Source organism: Gavialis gangeticus, unplaced genomic scaffold (assembly GCF_001723915.1).
Source record: "Gavialis gangeticus isolate Ggan-Ray unplaced genomic scaffold, GavGan_comp1, whole genome shotgun sequence".
NCBI lineage: Eukaryota > Metazoa > Chordata > Crocodylia > Gavialidae > Gavialis > Gavialis gangeticus.
Window position 1 is genome coordinate 11,773,136 of NW_017729005.1, and position 16,604 is coordinate 11,789,739.

The 16,604-nt window shown below is 39.8% G+C and overlaps 1 protein-coding gene across 5 annotated transcripts in view; it reads right to left on the minus strand.

Annotated features, from left to right (window-relative positions):
- TBC1D5 (TBC1 domain family member 5) overlaps positions 1-16,604 on the minus strand; it is a 659,444-nt gene that overhangs the window by 14,772 nt on the left and 628,068 nt on the right. The gene's annotated exons all lie outside the window — the stretch shown is intronic.

The window sequence follows — 16,604 nt, forward strand, 5'->3', positions numbered from 1 at the left end:
TGAGAATCCCTGTGACAGACAAGTTTAGGCATACATGTGCAGGGCTACGGTTTGACACTTTTACTGGTTTTGAAAGCAGACGAGAAAAACAAGATTGGCCAAAGCTAGTCACCAGAATCACCAGAGTCCCTGTTGTGCCACTGTTGGATGCACCCTAAGACATACACATCTCTTGTGTCTTTGAAGAACACTGGGAGCTAGGAACTTAATCACCTGCAGTACTGTTTCCACTTTGCTCTGGGTTTCCAGTTTAACAGTCCTAACTTTGTCCAGGAACTGCTTGGAAATATATATAACAATGGCATCTGCTGCACCCCTTGAACTGAATTAAGTATGTGCATGACAGCTGTAGTCCAGAGTTAATGCTAGAGTACTTGAAATCCTCACTTCCACTCAACTTCTTTATGATGGGTAAAAGAGTCAAAGTAAAAGAGCTCTGAAGCCCTATATCTGTAAGAAAAATGACTTGCCTAGAAGCTCTAACTCTGTCCTCAGAAGATCACTTGAGGTCAGAGCTGATGGCAGGATGGGAATGTCACAAGGTGAACTGCAGAAAACCATGCCACAGAAAGTTTGGGCAGTGCTGCAGGCTGTAAGGCAGATTGGAGAGACTGCTGCTGCAATTTACACAGGACTGTAGGACTGTTGAAGAACCTGTAGGAGGTTTTTCAGCCAGCAAGTGAATGAAAACACCAGACAGGTTTAAAGTAGGGGAATCAAACTTATCCAGCCTGGGCAATGGGCTGGTCTGTGGGCTAGACTGGGACCACAGACCAGCCCTACATGCTGGATTCAGCCCACTGGGCTGGTCCACCTGCAGACATCACATTCAGCCTATGCTCTAGACTGGCCATGCATACTGCTTGCAGCATACATGGTACGTCCTCCAGCCCTGGGCACCACACGTAGCATGAGTCAGTGCCAGCACCAGCACCAGCTCCATGTGTAGTGTGCAGCAGTATGGGCGTGATGATCTGAACCATCCCTAGATCCAGCATGCAGGGCTGATCTGGCATGGATGCCATATTCAGCATGTGCCCAAATTAGGCGCACATCATGTACAGCTCACAGCAGAGACCTCTGTGGACTGCATACGGCACACATGGCCAGGGCTGGTTTAAAGGAAGAAAAAGACAAGACATCTCCCAAAAAGGGAAAGTGGTGAAGAACTATATGCTATGTAAAATGCTGAAGATACAACTAGAGGTAAACGGAATAGGAGTGGCTAAAGGTGGCATGGCATCCATGTTACCAGCCCATCTAAATAAAAAAAACCTATATTTACATTATTTACATTTGTCCAGTACATGGAAGTCAACTGTAGCTGTGAACAGCATCAACAGACAAAAGTATAAAAATAAAAAAACCTGGCTAGCAACGTATTCCAAAGTACATCATCAGGACGTTGTATTATACAGACTGCAATAAACACAAAGCAAGGATTTTTTTGTTTTCTTCATTATTTTGATCCTTCATCATCATGGTTTTAGTCTCTTAGTATATTAAATTAATAGTAGTAATAGTTTCTGGCAAAACTTCAATATCTAGCACATGTTGAGATAATACATTAAGTTCTGTCTATTTGTCAAATGCACCCTGTATTTCTGCTATAAAAAGAGTTCTGTGATCTCTCTAGCACCAAAAGTCTACCTTAATATTTGGGTAAAAAAAAATCCTGAACAATGAAAAACCTAAACCATCAGGTTTTAATCAACTTTCTCATTTCTCAGGTTTTTATTTAATGTTTTTATAACATTATTTCCCACATGCATAGAAAGATGCATTTTAAACCTCAGGTATGCAACATGACAAAAGGGATAGAGCAGAAAGAGAAAATAAGTAATTCACAGCTTACCATAAACCTACTAAAGACTCAGTGTGGAACACTGACCTTTCAAATACTAAGAGAATAAGATGCAAGACATTCCATGTGATTGTAAAATATTCCATTGTAATTTCTTTTTATTCTCTTACACACACACACACACACACACAAAGATATAGATAACTATTTTTTCTTAAGCTGGCATTTAAAATTTAATACATTAAAACACCAATGAGAAGGGAAAGGTTACATGCGTTGAGGAAACAATATATTTTCTGTATTTTGAGAACTAACTTCCACAATAAAATATGATTGCAGCCACTAAAATTAATACAATTCTCACATCACACTTCTACTTTAGCAAGATTTGTAATGTGCCTAAGACAGAAAATCAAGAGTTAAAGCTTGGAAACACAGTGGGACCTACTGTTAGCATGCTCTGCTTAATTGAGGGATTTGGATGTTTACTTTATTTGTTGGATATGCTGGTTGTTTAATATGTTTTATGGTCAATTTTCAATCCATACAATCCAAGTTTTAAATGATAAAATTGTATTTCCAAATCATTTCATACTGTGGGTCTCAACCTCCTATTGAAGTGGCAGCAGAGGGAGGCAGAGAAGCATGAACAGCAACACAAGCGTCTCTCCGTGTTCACCCAGCAAGTGCAGTCTATGCCCTTCAGTAAGTGGGAGCTATGCACACTTCATTTATTTTCCTACTATACTACCTCTGTCCATTCTCTCACTTTCATTTTCATTTATTTATTTATTTTATTTTTACAGTTCTGTATGAGTATGTTTGAAAGCACCACTGTTCTGTTAAGAAATTCCTAGAAGCAAATTTTAGGCACACACAGTATTCCTTGTTTGGAAAAAAAATGAGATTTATAAATGTAATTATAAAGAAAACTGCCACCTTAACCATAAAGTTGTTATCATGGCCTCCTATATCCAGGTGATTATAAGCCCACATTGTACATGCTATTTACATCAAAGCTTCCGTAAGAAGAGTTGTAATACTGAAGTACCAAAATAAAGTCTCAATTAAAAGTTAGACACATGTATGTGTGTGAAAGATACCAGTCTGAGTAAATAAAATAAAACTGTTACGCGGTGAAGAACTTAGGAAAAACACCAAAGGTGATGGCAGATGGAATTTTCTATATTAAAAAGATACACTTTTAATTTTTTCCCCATAGTTTGAAATCTTTCTATACGGTTTGATTAATTTTCTGCACATAAAGGAAGTGGCAATATAGCGAAGAGCTCCTTTCTAGTATTTCTTCTATCTGCTACTTTATCAAAGAATTGTAATGTTTATGTTATACTTTATTATAAAATAGTAAAATATTTATATGCATTGGTATCCATGTGCATCAACATAATCAAATAAAATCTGAGGACACTTTTCTATCTGGAACAGTGACATCATCTACTGAAGCACAATTGAATTTTATGATTTATCAATTATTTGCAAAACCGATCACATCTATTTCTGTGCAATAAATATTTCTCTTAGCCATACTGTGACATGGATGTAATTCAAAAGTGAACAAGATGCTAGAAGCAGCGTAGGGCACATCATACACTTCATTCATTGTTGATTTGAAGATTTTCTGTAAAATTTCATTTCACAGAATCCCAAACACTTCTGCAAACATACATGTATTTTCAGCAAAGCTTTTGTCAGAGTTGATGGGAAGGAAACAGACCAAAAATGTGGAGAAAGTGTCACATGCTATAGATTTGGGTTAGGGCAATGTCACAGGACACTGGAAAACCAGGTTCCAGCCTGCTCTGTCTGATTCAGAGCTGTGTGGGAAAGAGAACTTCATTTCAGGATGAAGCAACCAACACTTAAACATTAAAAAGTGAGTACAAAGTGAAGTCACCATCCTCTGAACAGCTCTGAGCTCATCTTAAAGAGCAATACTGCCACATAACACATGCACTCACTAACATTTAGCTACCATAACAAACAAAGGCTGCTTGTTTTTAACAGGGGCATATTAACTAATGAAAGTGTTTTATGCAACTGTTTAAGAATAACACACTATCTGTAAAGCAACGAGATAAATACTGTAGAAACCTGTCCAATTATTTGATAACTATTTCCAACGTAGACAAGATAAACCTCCCAAAAGGTCTTTTAACGGTATGAAATAATGTGTGGTACTGTGTTTAAAACCTCACTAGATTCAAAATGTAGGTCATATCATTTTTTTGACATTTTCATACAGCCAAAGATAAACAGCATATCAGATAAAATATGTGGTAAAAATACACACTCTAGGTTATAAAAGTTCAAAATTAAGATGAATTATACTTCCATTTCCTGTTCTGGCACTTAATGGAAGAGAATGTCCATGTCACATGAAAATTCAATTTTGAAATAGCTATTTAAAAAATTTGAGATTTCCATTTCCTCCTTCCTCAGCTAATTTCTCAACTTTAAATGGAAGATCATTTATCATTTTCTGCATAAAGATAAAACAGTAAAATAAACCACAAAAGCTCACAGGTGGAAAGTGCAGAAAAGGCCTTTTCTCTTTGGGCAATGTTACACCTTATGCTGTAAGCCACACAAATGTTAATTGGCATAGTGTTGTTTAGCTTAGTGGAGCACCTTAAGGTAAAAAATCATTTCTGACTGTACTTCACCTGCACAACTGTGACTTGCCACTAGAAGTTTGATGAGAAGGAGAGGGACTAGGAGCTTGTGTAAAACGTTTCTAAGGTGAGGTGGCCTTTATTTTGGGTCTCCTTAATTGTGGTCCTGGTCTCTGAACATGAGACCACCCTGCTTACTCTGTGCTTGTTTTGAGATAAATACAAGTCCAGAGGATCGGTTTTATTTCAAACTTTTAGAACTTTCAAAATTCCTTTTATTTTTGCTAGTTCTTTTTGGATTCCATTGGATCATTTGTTTAAGGAAAAACAATCAAATGCACAAATCCAAAATGGGACTGGCAGCAGCAAGGGATCTGTAGGGTTACAGTAAGCTGCAAGTTAAAAGAGGAGTCAAAGGATCGGGCCCCTCAAAGCTCAGGTGGCCTCTGGCCAGGTGGTAACCCAGGCAGAGGCAGCACGGGGAAGACAGGAGGAAAAAAAAAAAAAGAGTGGGTCTCTTGGAGCTCAGGTGGTATCTGGCCAATGGTGGTGCAGGGGTTGAGCTCCGGAGAAAAAAAAGCATCAGGCCCCTTGGGGCTCAGGTCCCACTTTGAACGCCTTCAAGACGCATATGGATGCTTATCTTGCTGGGATCCTATGATCCCTGCTGACTTCCTGCCCCTGGGGCAGGGGGCTGGATTCGATGATCCTCTGGGGTCCCTTCCAGCCCAAACGTCTATGAAATCGCCACACTTAATGGAATAGGAGCAAAATTAGGTGGATTAGAGATGATCTTGTCCTAGAGAGGCGTAACTCTAAACCAAGTAACAAATGCTTTAAACCACTTAAGGAATCAGAACTTGTGGTAGAGGCAATATCGTTTTTTTAGCCCAATGAGATTTTGACCAACCGTAAAAGTTCTCCTGGGTAGAAATGAGAGCTCATATTTCATAGGAGAGTTCTGGTGTTTGGTGGTAAGCAGGATGTAGTTCTATTTCCTTCTGGTTAAATAAGATACATAACCAGAAGGAAATATGACTACATCCTTCTTACCATGAAACAACTTCAAGGTAAATGGACTATTCCAGCTTCTCTGAGCCTAATCTGCATATAAAATGAACTGTCCCCAACAGGAGATTTTACCATACCTTCAACTCTCCTGTGAAATATGAACTTTCAATTCTACCCAGAAGAACTTTTACAATCTTTTCTCCTATGCCTGAAGAAGGGTGTTTGTGCTGAAAGCTTGGAATTAAAGATTTTTTTTTGCAAAAATCTAGTTGGTCTAATACAAGATAATCACCTCTACCATAAGTTCTGATTCCTTTTGCCTCTACACCAATACGGCAAATATGGGATCTATGTTTTCAGCAGAACCAACAAGTAACAGATCTAAAAAACATGACTGCAGAATTGGGAAGGTATTGTACACACTGCTTGCTCCAGGACACAGGGAAAGGAACCAGTTAGACTCTATGGACTTAAACACAAGCTATTTTGCAGAGAGCCTATCCATTATGTTGTAGAATTTTATGCAGCAGCAACAAAAGTGTCAACAGAGGGAATCCATAATAGAATTTTCCAGATTTTTGGAAATCCTTTGTTAACACAGGAAGTGACTAATCTGCAAGATAAGTGCATGTATAACAAAGAATGATCTGCTTTAGTGGATTATGAACAGGAAAGGTCATTGAAATGAAGAACGCTAATGATATTAAACAGAGACTGAGTTTACACAAGACGCTGACTGTGCAGTCGTCTGAGACCACTGCACAGTAGCGTTGCATGGCAGAAACCATGACGTGACACTAGTATGCAGTACCCTTGGGCTACTGTGCAGTCAGTGTCACAAAAAAGCCATTCGTGGACACCACTGCACAGTAACTTGGGTAACTGAGCAGTCAGCATCTTGTGTAGCAGCAGTCAGAGTAATGTAGGCAGTGACCAGTCTGGCACCTCTGACTTATCAGCAAAAAGATATGGTTTTGTTTTCATTATTTTGAGGACCTGAAGTAAGAAGACATGATAATAGACAAGGCTTTGCTGTTGACAGAAAATCAGGAGATAGCAGAGGGAGGTAGGGAAACCAGTAGCTTGAAGATGCCTACTAGCTTACCTGTCCACTTCAGTTCTGTTTTTTTCTTCTACTTCCTGCCCATCTCTTATAACACTCATTCTCTTCTAAATAGCACCCACTCTTGTAGAGTCCTCACAGTGAGGTCATAGAACAATTTATAAAAGGTTGAGGAAACTTATTTCATGCTTCCTTCAGCTGATTCTTGTTCTCTCTCTCGCAATATTTCATGGGTGTGTTTGTGCATTATATTGTTATATGCCTTGTATATTGTGTACTCATATATATTAGTCAGCTGTAAAAAGTCAACAATGTAAAAACAATTAACGTGCTGTGGCATCTGAGACACTGGTTACAGCACCAGAAAAAAGAATGTACAGTTGCAAATGTTGATGATTTTTTTAAATAGTGACCATAATAACAGACATACCCATTAGAAGCTAAATTGTGCTTATTGTATCCCCTCAAGTTATAGTCAGTGCACCCAGGTAGGACAGGCACCCAACAGACACCTTCTACAGCCACAACAGATCAAGAGGGTATACCACGGGGGCACAGCACTATGCCACTCTGACAGACTGCAGCATGTACTTCCCCTATGCAGGCTTATCTTCTTTGAGCAACATCAGAGAATGTAAACTTAATTAGTTTTTGTACCCGGTTGCTGCAGAGTAGCAAAAGGATACGAATCTCCTTGCACACCACCTAACGTTATGTACTTTGGGCCAGGGCTGGTCACTAATAATCAGTCAGGTTTGATGTATGTGATGACTTGCATCTTTTATACAACAGCTGGCGCCATCTGCACTCTGCCCATCACACCATCTCTACTGAGACTACTTCTAAAACTGCCAAACTCTCAGCAGTTTCAAACAGTTTTTATTAAAAATCCATGCCAGAAAAATAATTTCCTTCCTTCTTCCCATTTTCCAAATGTCTCCTCTCCTGCTGCTATCCCCAAACACCAGAAATAAAAATTTACATTGGTCTGAGGTGCAAGGTAAGTAATAGCCAGTTCTGTATTAGTGACAAGTTTATAAGCCATTGGCTGTAACAGCTAGAAACTGCAACTTCACCCACTGGACAACTGTACCTCCCTACCTTCCAATGCTGTAAAGCACTCGCTTCCTATTACAGTACACTGTAGATACTGAATCTTAGCATTGCAAAAGCTATGCATAGGAAAGACATCTTTGAGACTCCTGACATTTTTTGTTTTCCAGTTCAAAGGCTTGTCTAGCTGAGCTCATTAAAAGTAGAACTTGATTTTACATGTAAAATAATTTACTGGGGCTCAGAGGCCATTGTGATAAATACAGTATAAAAACCTAGACAGACTGACAATTAAAAGACCTAACATGAGTATACTCTTAATCATTTTATTAAAAGATTAAGAAAGGAGTTCTTTGAATAGGTAACTGATATAGAACATACTTGATAATGGTTTTAAGGAATCACTCATGCTAATCAAAGCATCACTTATTGATCTTTTTCATTTATGTCTATGTATTCACACTCATAACTATTAAATAAATTTTATAAGTCAGCTGGGGTCAGAGGACCCCAGCAAGATAATCATCCAAGTGCATCTTGAATGTGTCCACAGTAGGTGCTTGCACCACTTCCAGGGAGAGTCTATTCCAGACTCTGCGTACTTGGATGGTAAAGAAGTTCCTCCTTGTGTCCAGTCTAAAATGATCTTCCAGCAGATTGTGACCGTTGGACCTTGTTTTCCTGGGGGGAGCCCTGTTGAACAGACATTCTCCCAGGTCCTGATGCACATCCCTGATATACTTATAGCCTACACCTAGCCAAGCTGAAGAGTCCTGTGCCTCTCAGCCTCTCCTCATTTGGCCTGCTCTCTTGACCTCTGATCATGTATGTGGCTCTCCTCTGGACTCTCTTGAGCTTCTCCACATCCTTTTTAAAGTTTGGAGCCCAGAATTGGATTCAGTACTCCAGCTGCGGCCTCACTAAGGCCGAATAAAGTGGGAGAATGACATCTTGTTTGAGTTGCATTGGTAGATGCAAGCCAGGGTTTTATTTGCTTTGCCAGCTGCAACATTGCATTAGTGGCTCATATTCATCTTGTGGTCAGTCATGACCCCCAAGTCTCTTTCAGATGTAGTGCTAGTAGGGGAAGCACTGCTGAGCCGATAGGTATGATAGGGGTTTTTCCTCCTAAGGTAGAGCACCTTGCATTTCTCTATATTGAAGGTTATCAGGTTTGTATCCATCCACCTTGCAAGCCTACCTAGGTCAGCCTGAATCCCCAGTGTGTCCATGTTTCTCCCCAGTTTGGTGTTATCTGCAAACTTAACCAGTTCATTTCTGACACCCAAATCCAGGTTGTTAATGAATATATTAAAGAGCATTGGTCCGAGTACTGATCCCTGAGGGATGCCACTGGTCACCATATGCCACACTCACTCGGTTCCATCAATAATCACTCTCTGAGTTTGACCACGGAGCCAGTTCCCGACCCATTGGACCGTAAGGTTGTCGAGGCCGCAGTTCCCCAGTTTTGCCACGGGGACATCATGGGAGACCAAATCAAAGACTTGTTTGAAATCTAAGCAAATGACATCAACCTCTCCCCCCTCTCCCCACCCATCCAGGCTGACGTGTCACCTGGTCATAGATGAGGTTGGTCAGGCATGACCTACCTGGAACAAAGCCATGTTGGCTGTCTCTCAGAAGGGTGCCTTCTGTCAGCCTGTTGCAAACGTTGTTGCAGTTTTACTATTTTGATGTCACCCTAATTGCTTATGTTGAGGCTTCATGCAAAAATTAAGCTTACTAAGTCTTGCACTCCAGTCATCTTTAGCTTTCATATCTGACCCAAATTACTGAACTTCACGGGTTCATCACAGGTAGATTCTGCCTGACAAACCGTATAGCCTTTTACGACCAGGTAACACACTGCCTTGACACTGGAGCTGAGGCAGATGTCATCTACCTGGACTTTACGAAAGTCTTCACTACAGTTTCATATCCTATTCTAACAAGGAAGCTAGCAGGCTGTGGAGTGGATGCTTACACAGTCAGGTGGATGGCAAACTGGTTTAGGGACTGCACTCAGAGTGGTGGTGGATGGGTTGTTAAGGAGGTGGGCAATGGGGTCCCACAGGGTTCGATCCTTGGAAGGGTGTTATTTAATATCTTCATCAGTGATTTGGACAAACGTGTGGAGAGCATCCTGTCCAAGTTCGCAAATGACACCAAGTTATGGGGCAAAGTCAACACACCGGAGGGCAGGGAGCAGATACAGGCTGATCTGGACAGGTTGGAGCAATGGGTAGAACAAAACAGGATGCAATTCAACAAAGGCAAATGCAAGGTACTCCACTGCAAGGGGAGGAGGAATCCCCTGCACACCTATAGGTTGGGGGATGACCTCCTCAGCAGCTCAGCAGCTGAAAGGCATCTTGGAGTCATAGTTGACTTTATGATGAACATGAGCCTGCACTGTAACGAAGCCATCAATAAAGCCAATCACACCTTATCGTGCATTAGCAGATGCATGACCAACAAACTGAGGGAGGTGATGCTCCCTCTCTATGCGACTTCGGTCAGGCCGCAGCTGGAGTACTGTGTCCAGTTCAAGAGGGATGCAGAGAATCTGGAGAGGTTGAGGGATCTGGATCTCTTCAGCCTTCACAAGAGATGTCTGAGGGGAGACCTTGTAGCAGTTTATAAACTTATCAAGGGAGGACAACAGAGAGTTTGATATGTGCTATTTGCCATGATATGGAAGCAGAATAGCAAGGTGTGAAGACAGAAGCAGATATATGCTAAGTTAAGCAGATAAATGCAGGTTTAGGCTCATCTCTGTCTGGATGATCCCCCACTTCCCTGCAAGGAGGTAATATATAGATTCGTTTTTGAAACTGGCTTCAAGGAAGTTATGGAGGGGTGCCTCAAGTCCAGTGAGAAATGCTTTGAGTTCAAAAAGGTTGAGAACCACTGTTCTATGGTGACTGATGGCTACATAAAATCCTCATATAAATTTGGGGCCATGGAGAGCTGGAATGGTGCTCAGGACAGTTGAATGAAGAACTAACACTTTAATGTCTCCAAATTCTAGGCATGACAATCCAGAACATAAGAAAACTTCTATAATTTAGGACATGCACATAAAATATAAAGCTAAACAAAGTGAAATAATTTGTATTAGTAGAAATGAATTTTGCCTGAAGTAAAAGCACATGTTCACATGCTTAATAACATAACTATCACAGGCAAAGTGCTACTTTAAATTTTTATGAAATAATAAATAGTTTCCTGTGGTGGTGATGCTGGACAAGTTGTGCTTCCAGTTATAAAAACAACTTTACAATGCATTTACAATTAAAATTCAGAGTATGTATGATTTAAATCTTGGACAGTTTGTGACTTTTCTGAGATGAACTGAATCTAATGAAAAAAAATTCATATTAGAATAGGACAGAGAAAATAAATTCCCAGTATATAACTCTGACTCAACTGCCTTGGATTCTGCCCCAAAGTGTAGATGTTAGCAAGGACAATTGTATTGAGATACAGCTAGAAGTGCTCATCTATTGCACAAGCAAAAGTGTCAAGGTTTTGTTAGAACTCTAGGATTTTTTATTTTTGTTTTCTCACTTAAGGGATGGATCTTGAAGTGGCAAACTCTCCCACTTGCAACCTGAATTTGAGGTGGGAAGATGGGGTAAACCTCTGTGTGCATGTATATCAGCAGGGGCTGGGAGGGAAGGCACTGCATGCCATTTCTTATTGTTTTCTGTTATCCTGATGTATTCCATTATATTTTGTGTGCATTTTCCAGTTATATTTAATGGCTATGTGCCCCTCAGTTATCTTCCTTCTTTTTACAAAACAAAAACATGGCATTTGCTTGGTTTCCTCCATCCATCATAAGCCTTTTATTCTCTTGCTTTGCTTGGATCTGGACTGGAAGCATCTCTCCAACACAATAAAGCAATAATGTTGCATCTGCCAACAGGGGGTGGTGCTGTACTTGTAAGACCTGTCACACTCTTATCTAGGCATTTGTGAGGTATAGCTGGTTATCAGTGAGAGACGAGTAATTTCCATCTTATCACTGCTGAAAAATTAGGCTGCAGAAAGAATGAACAGTCTCTCTCAGTTTGCTGGATATGGAACAGTTTTGCACAGTGAAAAAAATGCAGTTTGTTAGAGACTGATTTAATTTGGCAAAAAAAAAAAAAGAAAGAAATTACAAACTGCAGCAAATTCACAACATTTATGTAGAAATCAGTAAAATGCATTACTGGTAATACTGAACTGGTGCTTTAAAATTAAAATTAAATTGATCTGAATTGCAAGGCATAATTATTTCCCTATAAATAATAAACTGCAATTGAAGAATGTCCCTTCCCTTTGTCTTCATTTTGTTCTGTAGGCTTCTCAATGTCTTCTTTAGATTTAATAAACCTATTGACTATATGTATACTACCTGAAAATTGTGCCAAAACTATGATGTTATTTCACAGTGGCCTTACAAAGTTATTTTGCTGCTCCACTTTCATATAACAGTCTTCCTCAGAGAATAACTTCTTCAGAGTTGTCTAACTTAATTTTGGCAGCTCCATCTCTTTTTGCTAGTGAGTGTGGACCTAAACTAGGAAATTTAATTCATGCTAGTTAACTGGCATGGTTTTAAAAGAATGCACCAGCACAAAACTGCACTGTATGCTTTAGTGGTGCCACTGCATCTGTTGCACAAACTAGGCCGCATTCAAAATGAAGACACAATTAATCTGGACATTTTAGCGGTTTTGTGGCTGCTGTGGGAGGTGGAATAGAGTTGTGCATAGTGACTTAGGATGTGGTTATCTTGCTTCTCTATGCTCTGGGGAAGTGGAGGAGATTGCTTTCAAGCATATTCCACCCACCTGGTCCCCTTGCTCACTCACCAAATACATACACAAGGCAGTGAATCTGCTTTTGGGACATCCCCATGTTGTCACTCTGAATCAGTGGCCTTGAGAGGAGCAACAGTGAGTGAGTACCCATTTCTGGGTCTGGCATATGCTAAGCATGATTGAGAAGGACAGAGTTTGCTCAAGGGTAGGGCCCCCAGATCACCATGGAGAAATGTTGGTATACACTTTTGAGTGAATAAATACATAATGATTTATTTTGAAGAAGCTGTTGCTGACTCTTTCTAGTCAACCACAAATCCGATTCCCAGAGCAAACTGACTTACGCGTGCCAAACACAGATGAGCTTTTTGCTGCTACCCTAAGACTCAAGAGTGATCCGACTGTATGGTTCTGCCCTGAAGAAAGCCAGGCTTGACAGTGAGTAAGCATATTCAAAAGAGAAAAGAGTAAAAGGAAAGCATAGCCCCGTAATTGATGTGAGGTTTTAACTCAGTGTGAACAATCTTTATGACTTCTATGCAGTGATGAACCATGAAACAGAAGGAACCCTGCTCACCTTTTACAGTCCAGATATCAACCACAAAAAAGCAGTGTGCAAAATCTCCTTTAAAACCTTTCATCACTGAGGCCATACACAACAAAGACATTTACACAGTCAAATTTCCAGTGAAACAGCATGGCACTATAAAACTATGCTTTAAGTGTACAATGGAAGTTAGTACAGTTCATATAATGAATATGCAAGCTCTGCCCTTATCAGAGTAATTCCATATACTTATAATTTGCTACTGTTTGCTAAATTTGCTTCTGCTTTAATTTGTTACTGCTTTGCTGTTTGCTAATTTTTATTATTTTACTGGCAGCATTTATAGTATAAAACAAGAAGAGTGCTTCAGGGAGATGTAGCAGAAAGAGGAGAAATGCTGTTGTCCCTAAACAGATCTGAGCATGTACAGAATCAGTTCTCTGAAAACCAAGCTATACAGTCACTTTTTGTTTTAGGGCAACAGGTTTTATTTAAACCTATGAAATACGTTTTTCGTTTTCTTTAATGGGGTAGCTCTTCTTATGTTCTTTAAAAACGTAATTCTTTTATAAAAGGAACAACCCTCTCAGAATTCAAGGGCAGGGTTCTGAGATGGCCTTTTTACCTCCAGCACTTTCAACAAAATTGAATGTATAAAGTATGGATTCTTTTATTTATGCCCCAAGAAAAAGGGAACTAAATTACTTTACTCATTCCCTCTGTAGCTGAGTGTTTCCTTTCAACCTGAGCTAGCAGGATCAGTTCTAATTTCCATTTCATTTTATCCAGAAATAAATTTCATAGCCTTCCATCTCATCGCATAAGACATAATAAAACAAAAACTCAGTACCATGGTACATATATTTGATGAAGATTGGACATGTATGTATCAATTGTAGGCAACCTGCCAGTATTTAAATAGTTAAGCCATAATGATACAGCAACCTAAGATTGGAAGGGGCATCCTGGGCCATCAGGTCTAGTTCCTTGTGGTTGCAGACTATTTTGCTAATTGGTCCATGAAATTATCTACTCTGACCCCTCTCATGCAGCACAGCCATAAAGAACCCTAAGGAAATAAAAACCCTACAGTGTGCAACAGAGGTAAAGAGTATGAGAGACAGGGGTCCTGTCAATGCCTTGTGTCTGCAACGGAAGGAAATGTGTTTGGCTATCTTATGCTCAGATCATCCTAAGAGAAGGACTATGCTAGAAACTATCCTTGACAATCAGACATGATAGAAAACTACTTCCTGACACTGAATCTGATAATCAATTTGATGCTGAGGGCATGAGAAAGATTTCTATGTATTGGTAGAAGCACCAGTGCACCCTAGCCAAGTTATCTACCCTACTTTTGGCAAATTTCTACAGATTTAGAAGATGGCAAAAACAAACAAGAAAGCAAAACAACAAAAAAAGGGGTCAAGTACTTCATGGGGGAAAAATTATCTTTGGCCCCTAAAAGTGATCAGCAGAGACCCTGAAGCATAGGATTATCATACACTACCCACATGGAAATTGAGCTTCCTTTCAGTGCTATTAGGCAGATACCAAGTACTTGAATTAATGCATTACGTACACTGATTATTGCATTAATTATGCCTCTATTTCATCATACCATCCATTACATAAAACTTGCTTAGATCCATTTTGAAAGAATTCAAGTTCCTTAGCTCCCCTACCTTCCTGATACTTGCTCTGCAAATGTATTTATAAAAAGTAATCATATCCCTTTTCAATCGCTATGTGTCTAGGCTAAACAAGACAAGCTCTTTTAATATCCTGTTATAAGATTGGTTTTCCATTCCCATACATTTCTTAGTAACCCTTCTTTGTCTCTGTTTCAGTTTAAATTTTTTCTTTTTTTTTTTTTTTAGCACAGTAATCAGAATTGCAGACTATACTCAAATGTAATATTATTAAAGCCTTCGATAGTGCTACGAATACATTCTAGAATCTCATTAGACTTTTTAATGGCTGCATTACACTGATGGCTCACGGTCATCAGTGAGCAACCAGTATCTCCATGCCCCTTTCTTCTATTGTCTCCAGTTTATAAGCCCCCATCTTATAGCAAAAATTATTTGCATTAGTTCCTAAATGCATGACTTTGCATTTCATACCATTAAACTTCCTATCATTTCTATTGGTTTATTTCAAAAGGATATTTAATTCTAACAATCATCTTCTTCTTTATTGGCAATATTTCTAGCTTTGCATCATCTACAAGTTTCACTAGCATACATCTAGCTCTTGTACCACAGTTACGAATAAAAGCCCCATCAGTTGCAGGAATCCCAGTCCTGGCTGCACATGACGTACAGCCAGGGCTGAAAGCCCCGTCAGCAAAGGGGGCTCCCAGCTGTAGCAGTCTGACTCCTGACAGTGCAGGGGGAGCCCAGGATCTGGCTCCCCCTACGCCAGTAATAAGGTGCGATTGGATTTATTGTGCAATCCCATAACCTTACCTCTTGCCAAGCATTTGTGGATCATACGTTAGATCCAACTGCACCTTTACCTACACATGTAGAGGGGGCTTAAGTAAACAATAATATAATTGAACTGAGCAACTTAGTCAGGTTTCCCAAAATAAAATATGTAGACCTGCTTGAAAGCACTGAGGAACCACAAACTCCAGCCAGGAGATATAGATTGAACTGTCCTTTAATCTTCCTCCCACAAAAAGGGCCTCCAAACACTATGTGATTTTGGAATCATCTTGAAGACTTTCATATTTCTGAAGCTGGAGGGCTGGATATGAAATCCAGAGTCTCTTCTGGAGGCAACTCACAGGCTTCTGATTCAGGGAACACTGATGACAGACCACATCCAGACTCTCATAAGGACAAATGACATTTTACAATTTGGCACCTTTTCCACTAGGGAAAAAACTGTCAAATTCATCAGCTTTTCCCTTCATATCTCAAATTAATATTGGACTGGGCAGGACTGATATTTCTCAGTGTCATGAATTAGATTTATACATCAGGAAAGGCTGTGTTCCGTCTCTGAATCAAAGGTAAGCCGCTCTGCTGTAACAGACTGACAAGACTTCAAATTGATGATGCTGCAGCAGTTGAATTGTTAGAGGGTATCAAATGGCAGAATTAAAACTTGTGTTAATGAATCTGTATCCATATGCCTACTACTTTATATACAGCTAGGATGCTTGTCTCTGGAACACAACAAAGTTTTGTTTTTGAGGCCGTCCACAGAATCATAGAAAACTAGGGTTGGAAGGGACCTCAGGAGGTCATCTAGCCCAACCCCCTGCTCTAACCAGAACCATCCCCAACTAGATCATCCCAGTCAAAGCTTTGTCTAGCTGGGTTTTGAAAACCTCCAAGGATGTAGCTTCTGCCACCTCTCTGGGTAACCTGTTCCAGTGTTTTACTACCCTTCTAGTGAGAAAATCCTTCCTAATATCTAACCTAAACTTCCCTTTCTTCAACTTGAGACCATTGTTCCTTGTTCTGTCGTCTGCCACCAGTGAGAACAATTTAGCTCTATCCTCCATGGCAGTGGTCTCCAAACTTTTTTGATCGCACACCCCTATCAGTAAAACCTTTTTCAGCACGCACCCCCAATATATGTAGATTTATATTTGCGCACCCCTATCAGTAAAAAATTTTTGAGCACGCACCCCCAATATATGTATATTTATATAAATATA